This window comes from Microtus oregoni, unplaced genomic scaffold, assembly GCF_018167655.1.
Source record: "Microtus oregoni isolate MIOR12 unplaced genomic scaffold, Mior012 000026F_ref0000081, whole genome shotgun sequence".
NCBI classification, from domain to species: Eukaryota; Metazoa; Chordata; class Mammalia; order Rodentia; family Cricetidae; genus Microtus; species Microtus oregoni.
In genome coordinates, this window is record NW_024543085.1 from 3,262,477 (window position 1) to 3,274,295 (window position 11,819).

The following is an 11,819-nucleotide window of genomic DNA, read 5'->3' on the forward strand; positions in this document are numbered from 1 at the left end:
TCTTCCTCTTGAAGTAGATTGGTGCTGCCAGGAGCAGAGTGCCTCATTGTCATGAAAAGCCCTAAATTATTAAAACATTAAATGTCCTATTTTGTAGTCTTTGAAAGATATGAAGAATGTCTATCTAAAATATATCTATGTACATCTAGAAAATCTAACTAACATAACTACAAGCTTGATTATTATTAATGATTATCCATTAGCAACCTATTTACATTACATTTTTAAATAAACTACACAGTCACAATACCTTAATCAAGATCAGAAATACATATACACATAACAAAATTGATTTTAAATTTAAATCACTAAAGCAAAATCCATATCAATGCAAATTATTCATACCTCTATCATATCCCCCTTTAAATGTAAAAGAACAGTTATAAACAATATTTGGGAACATGGTACAGTTTTTTCTCTCCAAACTGCTTCCTGCTGAATGGGGGCACTGTTATTCAGGTCTTTTATGGTATGACCTGTCTGTTAAGTTCATCTCAGTCAGCAGTTGAGTGAAGTATTTTTGAAGGTGTTCACAGCAACCCTTCAGGAGGGTGTGGTCCATCATACCATATTGGGATAGAAGCAATCCATAGAGTCTCATCCTCTGTGAAAACAAAAGAAGAAACTCTTTTCCAAAGTATCATATCCTTAGATCCAAATTCTGAAGTCAAGGTATTTTCAAAATATCTATTTGGATTAGTTCAGCAGCATTTATAAACAAATATCTTTTAGCATCTGTTGCTCTTTCCTCAGCATTCAAACAATTCAAACAGAGCATAATAGTATCAAGATTTTCTGTGTATTTTCCATCTTTGTGTGGCTTTATTTTAACCTTTATTTCATTTATTTTTACTTTTTGCTTTTTGAGACAGGTTCTCCGTATATCTTTGACCTGGAATAAAACTCTGTAGACCAGACTGTCCTTGACCCCTCAGAGATCTGCCTGTCTCTGCCTCCCAGGCATTGGGATTAAAGGTGTGTGCTACCACACCTTGAAGTCACAGAGGTCAATCTCTCTCTGCCTCCCAAAGGTTGGAATTAAAGGTGTGTACTACCACACCTAACTACTCTCTTCCTTTTTTTTTTGTTTTTTACTTTAAGAACTTTAACTTTTAGCCTGCATATATTTTTTTTTTTTTTTTTTTTTTAATTTTTCGAGACAGGGTTTCTCCGTAGCTTTTGGTTCCTGTCCTGGAACTAGCTCTTGTAGACCAGGCTGGCCTCGAACTCACAGAGATCCGCCTGCCTCTGCCTCCCGAGTGCTGGGATTAAAGGCGTGCGCCACCACCGCCCGGCGCCTGCATATATTTTAACACACTGTAAATCATTTCAAAGTTTTCTTTGTTTTTGACGCCCTCTTTACTGTATCTCTCTCTTTTTTTTTCTGACCACATGAGTCTTTAATTTACCAAGCAATCTCAAGACTAAAGCCGTGGCTTTGACGGCTGGATCCAGCCCATTTCTTAGCTTTCCAGCCTCATGGTAGAGGTACCAGCTGTAGCCATGTTTATCACCACAACTCTATGGCGTTTCAAGGTCCTTGCCAGCAAACAAGTTACAATACTCAAACGCTCTCTCTGTAGCTGACCTCCTGCCTCAAAGAGTCAGAGTTTGCCCTGGCAGGACGGCCTACAAAGCCGGCATTTATAAACAACACAACGTTTTTTCCTGCTATGGCTGTAAACCAAAAAGCATGCGTTCAGCTTTTCATCAACACCATTTAAGTGTTTCGTGGCAGGACCTATAAAAAGAGCTGCAAGGTTTTGCAGCTAAAGCTGAGTCAGGAAGCCTCAGTGCTTGCTTGCCTCTAGCAAGCAGAGCAGACCCAAGAAATTGCTGCTACCAGGAAAACATGCTTTTACTCTATTCTTTCCCAAGCCTTCTCAGGTTTTATGTGGATACGGTTGTCCACACGTTGGGGGCCATTCTGTTGTAGGAGCTGTGGGCTGCATTCCAGCTGCCCAGCTCCTGGCTGCCTGGCTAGCTTATGCTCCGAAATAACAACACACAAATGTATTCTTTTAAACACTGCTTGGTCCATTTCTAATAATGTGTATAGAACCCAAAGGTGCGCTTACCAGGAAGATTCTAGCCTACATCCATCCTAGGTCGGAGCTTCCTCGCGTCTGCCCGGGAGAGGGGAGCATGGCGTCTGAATTCACTTCCTTTTCCTCCCAGCATTCTGTTCTGTTAACTCCACCCACCTATGTTCTAACCCATCAGGGCCAAGCAGTTTCGTTATTAATTAGCCAATGACCTTCCTCCATCATGAGGTGTGAGGGAAAAACCTGGAAGTTTGCTACTTTTTTAAAAAAAATCTATCTATGGCCCCCTCTTTCTATTTGTCTGCCTAGCAAGGATCTGTCTAACTCCTAGTTCTTCAATAGCAGGTTAAAAAAATAAACCTGCTTGTAGAAATCAAAGCATACATAAATATAAACTACAGTGTGATATACTAGTTGTGAAATAATTATTTATTGAAATTAGTTATTTCTAGTAAGCAGTGGCCCAAGTTTCAAGCTAATATTTTCATTGGATAAATATATTTTATAATATATATTCGTAAATTAATTTAGAAATTTGAAAGTCAGTCTTGAAGGTTTTTGAGCATTTGAAGCTTGGCCAGAAAGTACATGTGTCCCCTGAGGCTCAAACATATTTCTTCATGTCTGTCTTTACCTTTTTCTCTTTCCAGTATTTTCAGCTCTTCAAACTCCCAAACTCATTTGAGTTAGACTTCATATCCTTGTATTCTAGGAGGGAGATATAGATATGTGTCAGTGTGAACTAGAAAACACAATTTTCATTGTCCAGGGCTATGTAGTTCATGGGCATTCATAAAAATATGTACACTCCCTTTAAAGTCTTTAATGAGGATTCAGCTCAGGACCAACTGAAGTAACAGTTACAACAATTATTTACTGAGCACTTCCTATTTCATTCGCTACCTTGTTTAATTAGGTATTTCTGCTATTTCTCATTTTTAAGTGAGAGAAATGAGGCTGAATATTAAGAATAAAGACGAGGGTTATACACCTGGAATGCAGTGGACCCAATATAAATGTCTTAGTTAGGGTTACTATGCCTGTAATAAAATAGCATGACCAAATTTGGGGAGGAAAATGGTTATTTGGTTTCCACATTTCTGGTGTAGGAAGTCCTTCTGTATATGTGTTGCTTTTATTGGTTAATGAATAAAGAAACTTCCTTAGCCTGTGATAGGGCAGAGTAGAGCTGGGTGGGGGGGGGGGGAACTAAATTGAATGCTGGGAGAAAGAAGGCAGAGTCAGAAGGCGGCAGGTAGCCGTAAGAGGGGAAAGACTCAAGCCGTTTGCTGGAAACTTGCTGATAGGCCACGAGCCTCGTGGTAAAATTTCCTGAATCCAGAAAACGAACAAACAGTCCCTGCCTACACATTACTGTTGCCTATTAAAGGAAATCAGGAAGGATCCTGGAGGGAGGAGCTAATGCAGAGGCCAAGCAGAGGTGATTATTATAGGCTTGTACACCACTCTCAGCCTACTTTCTTATAGAACCTAGGACCATCAGCCCAGGGATGGCACCACCCAGAGTGGAGGCATCAGTCATTAACTAAGAAAATGCCTTATAGACTTGCCTACAGTCCAATCTTGTGGAGACATTTTTTTCTCCTCCTCACTGATAACTCTGACTTGTATTGAGTTGACACAAAACAAGCCAGAACAAAAAGGAAATTAATTTTCAGACCCTAGTCTACCATGGCTATGTTTTTTTTGCTATTCGTGGTAAAAACAGACAAGAATGAGCAAGAACCGAGAACTGCAGAACGTGACCTCATGTCAGCGCACCTGGAGACATCCTCTAGTTAGGCTTCCTGTGTTATGTGTTCCTCTCCCTGCTTTCCTTAATTTCCTTGCTATTTATTATGTTCTGTTTCTCCAAGCAGACTTCCCATTAGAGAAGAGAGAGAGAGAGAGAGAGAGAGAGAGAGAGAGACTGTCAGGCTTCATTCCAGCTTCCATTTCAGGAAATGAGACTTTTGGTTTTGGTTTTTAAACATGCATGGATGCAAAACTACACAAAACTTTTAAGGAATTGGAACAACCATTTGCCAAAACTGAACAAAAACAGAAACAAATCATAGATGATGACACGGGATGAAACGTGAGATCATTGAGCTAACTGAAATAAGCCAGGCGCAGGACAAGTAATATTGCTCCATGTGTTAGATGTGAAATTTACAGCAGCTGAGTGCAGAGAGGAGAAGCGAGGTTATGAAGTAGGGGAAAGGTCCATCCATGGGTCCTAAGGTACAGTTAGATAGGAGCAAGATGTTCCGTTGTGTTATTACACAACAAGGTGACTGTAGATAACAGTTGTACGCTATAGGACTCAGAACACTTAAGGAAGTGTGTGTGTTGAGAGCTGATTATCTCAGCCCTGAGGTGCATGTTATGAAATGTGTACATATACCAGAAAACCACATGGTACATCATTAATATGCAATTATTACACTTCTATGGGTTAGTTTAAAAACAATTTTTTTAAGAGTAAGAGCTTCAATGAGTCAATAAAAAATTTGTTAGGATGTGTGTCTTTAGGACTGACCTCACAGCTTGAATCGGGTCCTCTTTCTGATGTTTTCTCTGGAACAGAGAGTTAAGAAGCATGTGGTTCGGTGACTGGAGCTCTTATTTATGGTGCCTGACTCCTTCATGGTCTTTGTCATGCATGTTAGAGTGAACTGAATCACAAGGTGTGAAATCCCTTGTCAAGCCTGGAGTGTTAGAGAGTCAGAACTTTCCAGTGTTCTGGGGATTCCTACGCGATGCTGCAGACAACCTCGACCAGAAGAGATAAAGGCGGGTCTCTGAAGAGGATCTTCGGGCTTGTCTCTGTAGAGATCCCTTTCACAGCCCCATATTCTCTTCCTCTCCTTCCCTCTCTCTTCTCTCTCCCTCTCCTCCCCCTTCCCATTCTTCATTAAACTCCAGGTTACTGGGAAGCATCTCCAGCTTCCTTTAAGCCCCATTTTGATTAGATCTCTTTGGATTACACTGTTTCTGTCTAAAGCTCGCCCTCCCACCATGAAGTCCCATCAAGGCTTCGAAGCCTTTTCATTATACTAATCCTCACTGAAGGGAATTTTCTGTCAGTTTCCTATGTGGAAAGACTGCTGGAATATTTGTTTTATCATATTTTATAACAAAGTTAATTTCATGGAGAGAAAAAAAAAAGACAGAAGATAGCCTCACCAAAAAGAGGAGTCATTTCAAAGCTAAGCTCTCTGTAAGGAAAGTAGCTGACCAGTTAACACAGGGCTATTTCAGGTTTTCTTCCATTGTGTAATATTTAAGGCAGAGAATACATGATACACATCTGTGACATCAGCATTCAGGAGGCTGAGCTCAGCTGGAGGATTGTCTGAGGTAAGCTTGGTCTTTGCAACAGTGAGATGCTGTCTGAAAAGGGAGAAAAGAATGCAGGCTGAGGGAACTTCAATGACGGGCTAGTTGAAACTGGCCTGGACACTTAGGAAATTGGCTCTCTCTAAGGCTAACTTATCTGGGAGGGTCTGATAATCCCCATTGTTTCATCTTGGAGCTTGGAGTTTGGGCCTGTAAATCCTTCTGGACTTTTAGCCCAGTCTGCTAGAGCCGTAGTGCAGGAGTTTAGTCCAGAGCCATAGTCTCTGGCACAAAATCTATATTCCTTGTTAACCTTGTGTATCTGTGTTTATGGAGGGGAAGCTGGGGGTGCACACACATGTGAAAGTCAGGAGCCAGCTTGTAGGAGTCCATTCTCTCCTTCTATTCTCCTTCTACGGTTTGGGTCCTGAGGACCGGATTTGGGCTGCCAGGCTTAAAGTCAGGCGTCTTTAATCACTGAGTTATCCTAACTGTTCAAGGTGTGGTTTTATTTTTTTGTTTTTTCTGGTTCTGAGACTTAAGCTCAGGTCCCCACGCCTGTCAGGCAAGCTCTGGCACTAAGTGATATTCTAGTATCTTCCTCATCTCCCGCTTTAATCCCCCCACTCACCCACCAGCTTTCAAAGATCCTTATACCCCGGACACCATAGCCATGCAGAAATCCCCTATCTGTTTAACATTTCTAAATTCCCTTGAACTTTTTGTGTTGTCACTACCAGGGCACTTCCTCATCTGTCCTGGAAGGTTCTAGGTCCTAGCCTTTTAAGTTAGTCATGTAGGTCAGAAAAACAGGGGAAAGCTTCAGGGCTTCAGGGAAAGTCTGCTTAGGTGTGTGTTGAGCTCCAGAACCAGGCCAGAGGGCACCCAGTTCCACGCTTTTAAGTCCCAGAGCAAAGGATTGCCCTTGTGTAAGACATTTATATCCAAGTTGTCCCTTCATATGTCTGGGGAGTTTCGATCCAGGACCCTTCCTCTATATACACACAACCCTAAATCTGCTGAAAGTCAATTTCCCTTCTATAAAATGCTACTTTCTTAACCTACAACCTACAAGCATCCTTTGGTGTACCTTCCAATCACCTGCAGATTTCTGGTAATGCCCAATACAGTGTAAACGGTTTACAGATAGCTGTATTGTATTGTTCAGGGGGTAATAAAGAAAAAAAATATTTTGTATCTCTAGTTGATAGGATTCATATATGTAGACCCCACAGATATGGAGGGCCAGATGTGTATGAGGCCAGCAGAATATTCTAAGTACATGCATTTTCCTTACATTCTAAGGACCACTGTGTACTCTCACCTAGTAAGAATTAGTAAACAGACAAACAAAAACTCTTCTGGTAATTTGTTTAAGTAGCTGAGTGGTCTACACGATGCGTTAATTCCCTCTTTGGATACTAACCAGAGCATTGCTTTGCTCTGACCAACAGCTGACTCATATGGACTGCTTGGTGGCTCCCAGCTGGCTTCAGCATGCAGCGGAAAGGACCCTGAGTATCAGGGTTTGCGGACTGAGTCAAGCCCTACTGGAGGAAGCAGCTGAGAGACAGGTGAGATGGATAGATAAGCAGGGACTGGGCTTGTGGACAGTACCGGTGACGGGTGGCATTTGACTGTTGCCTGGAAGGCCAGCTCTGCACTGTAATGAATGGAAGCTGGGGTCAGGTGAGGGGCAGCGGACCCAAACCATCAGGGACTCTCTGGTTGAAGACAATGATAGGAAGACAGGAAGCTGTTCTTTCAGCTGCTCTGTTTCCGCCACACATCCTCTGCAATGTTAGCAGACTGCACATGAGCAACTTTGAAGCGCTATTTTTGGAGTTTGTGTTTGTCTTTCATTTGCTTTTTCCGGCAGAAGTGTTTTGCTATTTACTATCTCAATTTTAAGCCTGGTGTTTGTTGTTTTTGTTTTTTAATATTTGTATTTCACAGAAGCCAGGGAGCTTTAAGCTGTCCACCAGCCTTAAGAGGAAGGTGAGCTCATTCTTGGCATAAGAGTTAGATGAGGCTTTTTTCTTATCTCAAACACACAGAGTCCTTTTCCTCTGTGTTGACTTAATACTCCCCCCTTAAAGAGAACGGCCTTTTACATGTATTAGCACTCGTGGATGACATCGCTATCCTCTGGCTCGTCAGTTTCTGTGCATGATAGGGTAATTCGCATGGCAGCCTCTGGCATATCACCCAAATTGCCGAGCTCTGAGTGTCCCTTTCTCTTTAATGCGTGCATTTAATCTTGCTTAAGCCCCATCTCCCTTGTTCCACTGAATCACAGCTCCCAATGGCCTCAAAGGTTCCCTAGCTTGGGGAAACTCTAGGCTCTCCACTTTTTCCTCCATTCCCCTCCCTATTTTCCCTTTTTCTTTCTCTCCTTTCTCCTTGCACTCTTCCTTCATTATTTCTGTTTGGTTTGTTTTAGTTTTTGAGACAAGAGTCTCACTATGTAGCCCTGGCTAGCCTGTAACTCATTCTGTACAAAACTGAAAAGCTTCTCATTTTCTTGGTGTTCAGTGAACACTGAAGGATGCTTACCTACAAATACTTCCATTAGCCTTCCCTTGGCTAGGTTCCTTATAGCTAACATCGTGACTACATAGGAGAAGATATTATCTTTCTCAGGCTTGGTTCTGTCACTCAGAACCAAGAGCACTGGCATATTGAATGTAAAATTCAGCATCCTAAATACCAAGTTCCTGGTCTCCAGGGTGTTGCAAGGCTATTTCTTGTGCTTAACATGTTTTTACATGTATTTGCAGCACATAATTTGGTAATCCTATAGATGTTACTTATCAGGGTAAACAATGAGCTTCGTTGTTTTATTTATTAAGATAATAAAGTGTCTAGCACAATTGGTTTTGTTTTGTTTTGATTTGTTTTTCCAAGCGCAAGGAAATCACACTTTGTTTCAAGAAGAACCATCCAAGTTTGAGTCTCAGATAGTCTTTCCCAGCTCTGGGTTTGACCTTCTCTTATAGCCCATATCCAAAGCCTGCGTTTCACAATCAATCTGCCTACGGGTTCTCTCTGGAAAGCAAGCAGGAGAGTAGTTTCTCAAGAGGAATTCTGTCTCTACTTCCTCGAGTTGTGCAAGCTTGCCTCTGACTGTCGTTGGACAATTTGGTCTTGTGTGAGCATAGCTCCTCACCCCACTGCCCACTCTGAACGCTCTTGCTTCCCTCTTTATTGCTCCTAAAGCCACCGTCAGATGATTCAGCCTTCGCCATGATAGTACTGTCAAATACAAATAACTCTCACCATCGGTGCGGAAATCACAGTCTGAACCTTGAGTGTGTCCTTTGGCTTACTGCCTTGTACAAAGATCTCACGCGGGACAGGGGGTAGAAATGGCAGTGCAGGTGGACTAACTCTGTCACGCCTGTGTTTCGAGGAGCGAGAGTTAGCAGGTTGTTGACCCTGTTGATGGAATGCAAAATGGACACACACGAGTTCACAAGGATTTTCTCATTGTTACCTACACAAGTAATACACAAACACTTTGACACTGCAGAATCTTTAAAGGCAACTGATTAAAAAAAAAAGTCTGTTAAACTTTTCTAGAGTAAATCACAGGCTTTTGTTTTGTTTCATGGCTCAGTCTCACTTGGCCCAGGCTGAGGGTGCCTTGAACTCCAGCCTCCACCTACCAAGTGTTGCCCCCATGCCCAATTCCACATGTATCATTTACTGTGTTACATTCTATTTTCTTATTACCATTTAAATCTTATATAATTGTATGTATACACATATACTTACAAACACATGTGAAAATATCTTTGATTTTTTTAAAAATAATTTATTAACATTATAGAGTATAAAAGTTAGTTTTCATATTTAAGGCAAAAATAGCAAAACTTATAGTTCTCTTACTAAGAATATCATAACTGTAACAATTGTTAAACAAAACCTTTTAAATTAATATTAAGTCTAATTTATAAACATAGTTATCTAGATTTGTGTTAAATTGTATTAACTAAACCAATATTTCACTTTTAAATTCTACATTTAGCAAACAATATTTTCCTGAGTAATTAGGTAGTTCATATATTAAATAAATTATATATATTAGGGATATGATTCTTTTGTTTTAATTTATTTATTTATTAAAGATTTCTGTCTCTTCCCCGCCACCGCCTCCCATTTCCCTCCCCCTCCCCCAATTACGTCCCCCCCCAGTCTGAAAAGCAATCAGGGTTCCCTGACCTGTGGGAAGTCCAAGGAACCCCCACCTCCATCCAGGTCTATTAAGTTGAGCATCCAAACTGCCTAGGCTCCCACAAAGCCAGTGCGTGCAGTAGGATCAGAAACCCATTGCCATTGTTCTTGAGTTCTCAGTAGTCCTCATTGTCCACTATGTTCAGAGAGTCCGGTTTTATCCCAGGTTTTTCCAGACCCAGGCCAGCTGGTCTTGGTGAGTTCCCGATAGAACATCCCCATTGTCTCAGTGTGTGGGTGCACCCCTCGCGGTCCTGAGTTCCTTGCTCGTGTTCTCTCTCCTTCTGCTCCTGATTTGGACCTTGAGATTTCAGTCCTGTGCTCCAATGTGGGTCTCTGTCTCCTTTCATCGCTTGCTGAAGGTTAATATTCAGGAGGATGCCTATATGGAGAAAGGGGTACACTCATCCATTGCTGGTGGGAATGCAAACTTGTGCAACCACTTTGGAAAGCAGTATGGCGGTTTCTCAGGAAATTCGGGATCAACTTACCCCTGGACCCAGCAATACCACTCTTGGGAATATACCCAAGAGAGGCCTTATCATACAACAAAAGTATATGCTCTACTATGTTCATAGCAGCATTGTTTGTGATTGCCAGAACCTGGAAACAACCTAGATGCCCTTCAATGGAAGAATGGATGAAGAAAGTATGGAATATATACATATTAGAGTACTACTCAGCAATAAAAAACAAGGACTTCTTGAATTTTGCATGCAAATGGATGGAAATAGAAAACACTATCCTGAGTGAGGTTAGCCAGACCCAAAAAGAGGAACATGGGATGTACTCACTCATATTTGGTTTCTAGCCATAAACCAAGGACATTGAGCCTATAATTAGTGATCCTAGAGAAGCTAAATAAGGAGAACCCAAAGGGATATGATTCTTAAATTCTCTCAATGATTCTTTGATATTTATGAAGCAAACATATTCATTTAAAATCACTGATGTCAATAAAATATTTGATAAGATATTCAAAATTAAAACCAAAAAACTATTATTCAAGTAAGGTACCATTCTACAGTACCAATGAATACTTATTGTTGGGATAGAACAGATGTCCAGTTTTTAAAAATATGTATTTTTATTGTTTTTAAAGTATGTGTCTGTGTATAGGTTTTTGTACATGAATGTGGGTACCTTTGGAGTTCAGAGAAAGAGTGTCAGATTCCCTGGAGCTGGAATTACAATCAGCCATAAGCTACCTAATATTAGTGCTGGGAACAGAACCCAGAGCTTTGCAAGAGCAATGTCCTCTCTATCGCTGAGCCATCTTTCCAGGCCCACATATCCAAATTTTAAACATAAAATTCTTGATAATGCAGGTTATTTACTGATATTTACATATTTATTTCAAGTGTTCTTATGGGTTGATGATAAATAAAAATAAGGTCATTACATGATTTTTTTTAGGTTATTTTGCTATACTTGGGAAATGCTTGGATCAGAAAAATCTAGAATCTTTTTTCTCCCACCAAAACTTTTCTAATTTTTAAATTATTATTATTATTGTGTGCATATGTATCTATGACATGTGTTACTATGGATGCTTGCATGCCAGAGTGAACATGTAAAGATTAGAAGACAATTTTCTCATCTGTAGATCCTAGCTTCTGACTTTTATACATGTGTATTTATGTGGGAGTGAGTGTGTCTAGAGCCAGAAAACAAGAAAGGAGCCTGCCAGGCAGGGAAAGAAGGCTTGTGGTGGCATGTGTGGTAGACAACAGAACACATATGTGATACGAAAGTTGAAATGGCAATACTGGAGGGTAGAACCTTTTCAATGGGGATGGGAGTGGGGAGATGGGGAGAGGAATGGCTTGGGGAAAGGGTCAGCCAAGACTAGAAATCTCTGAGAAAGCTTTAAGTAAGCCTACTATTTTTGTAAGCAAATTTAAAAATGCTTGTTATAAGAATTTGTCTGGAAGTACTATGTATGGAAGAATAAAACACTCCTAGAAGCTGCAGGTTATTAAATGAGAACACTTACACTAAGGGTGGGCTACCTCCTTATGAGTTGTTATCAGAGATCCTTGTGAGGTCCTGAAACTGATGTAGGCTACTAATTGCTGATTAGACCTACATATCTTGACCTTAATACTAAAGAGATCACATGCTTTGGTTGCAGAACATAAAGATAGGAAATTGGAACTGAGATAACTGGCAGTTTTCTCCCTGCTACATGGACTG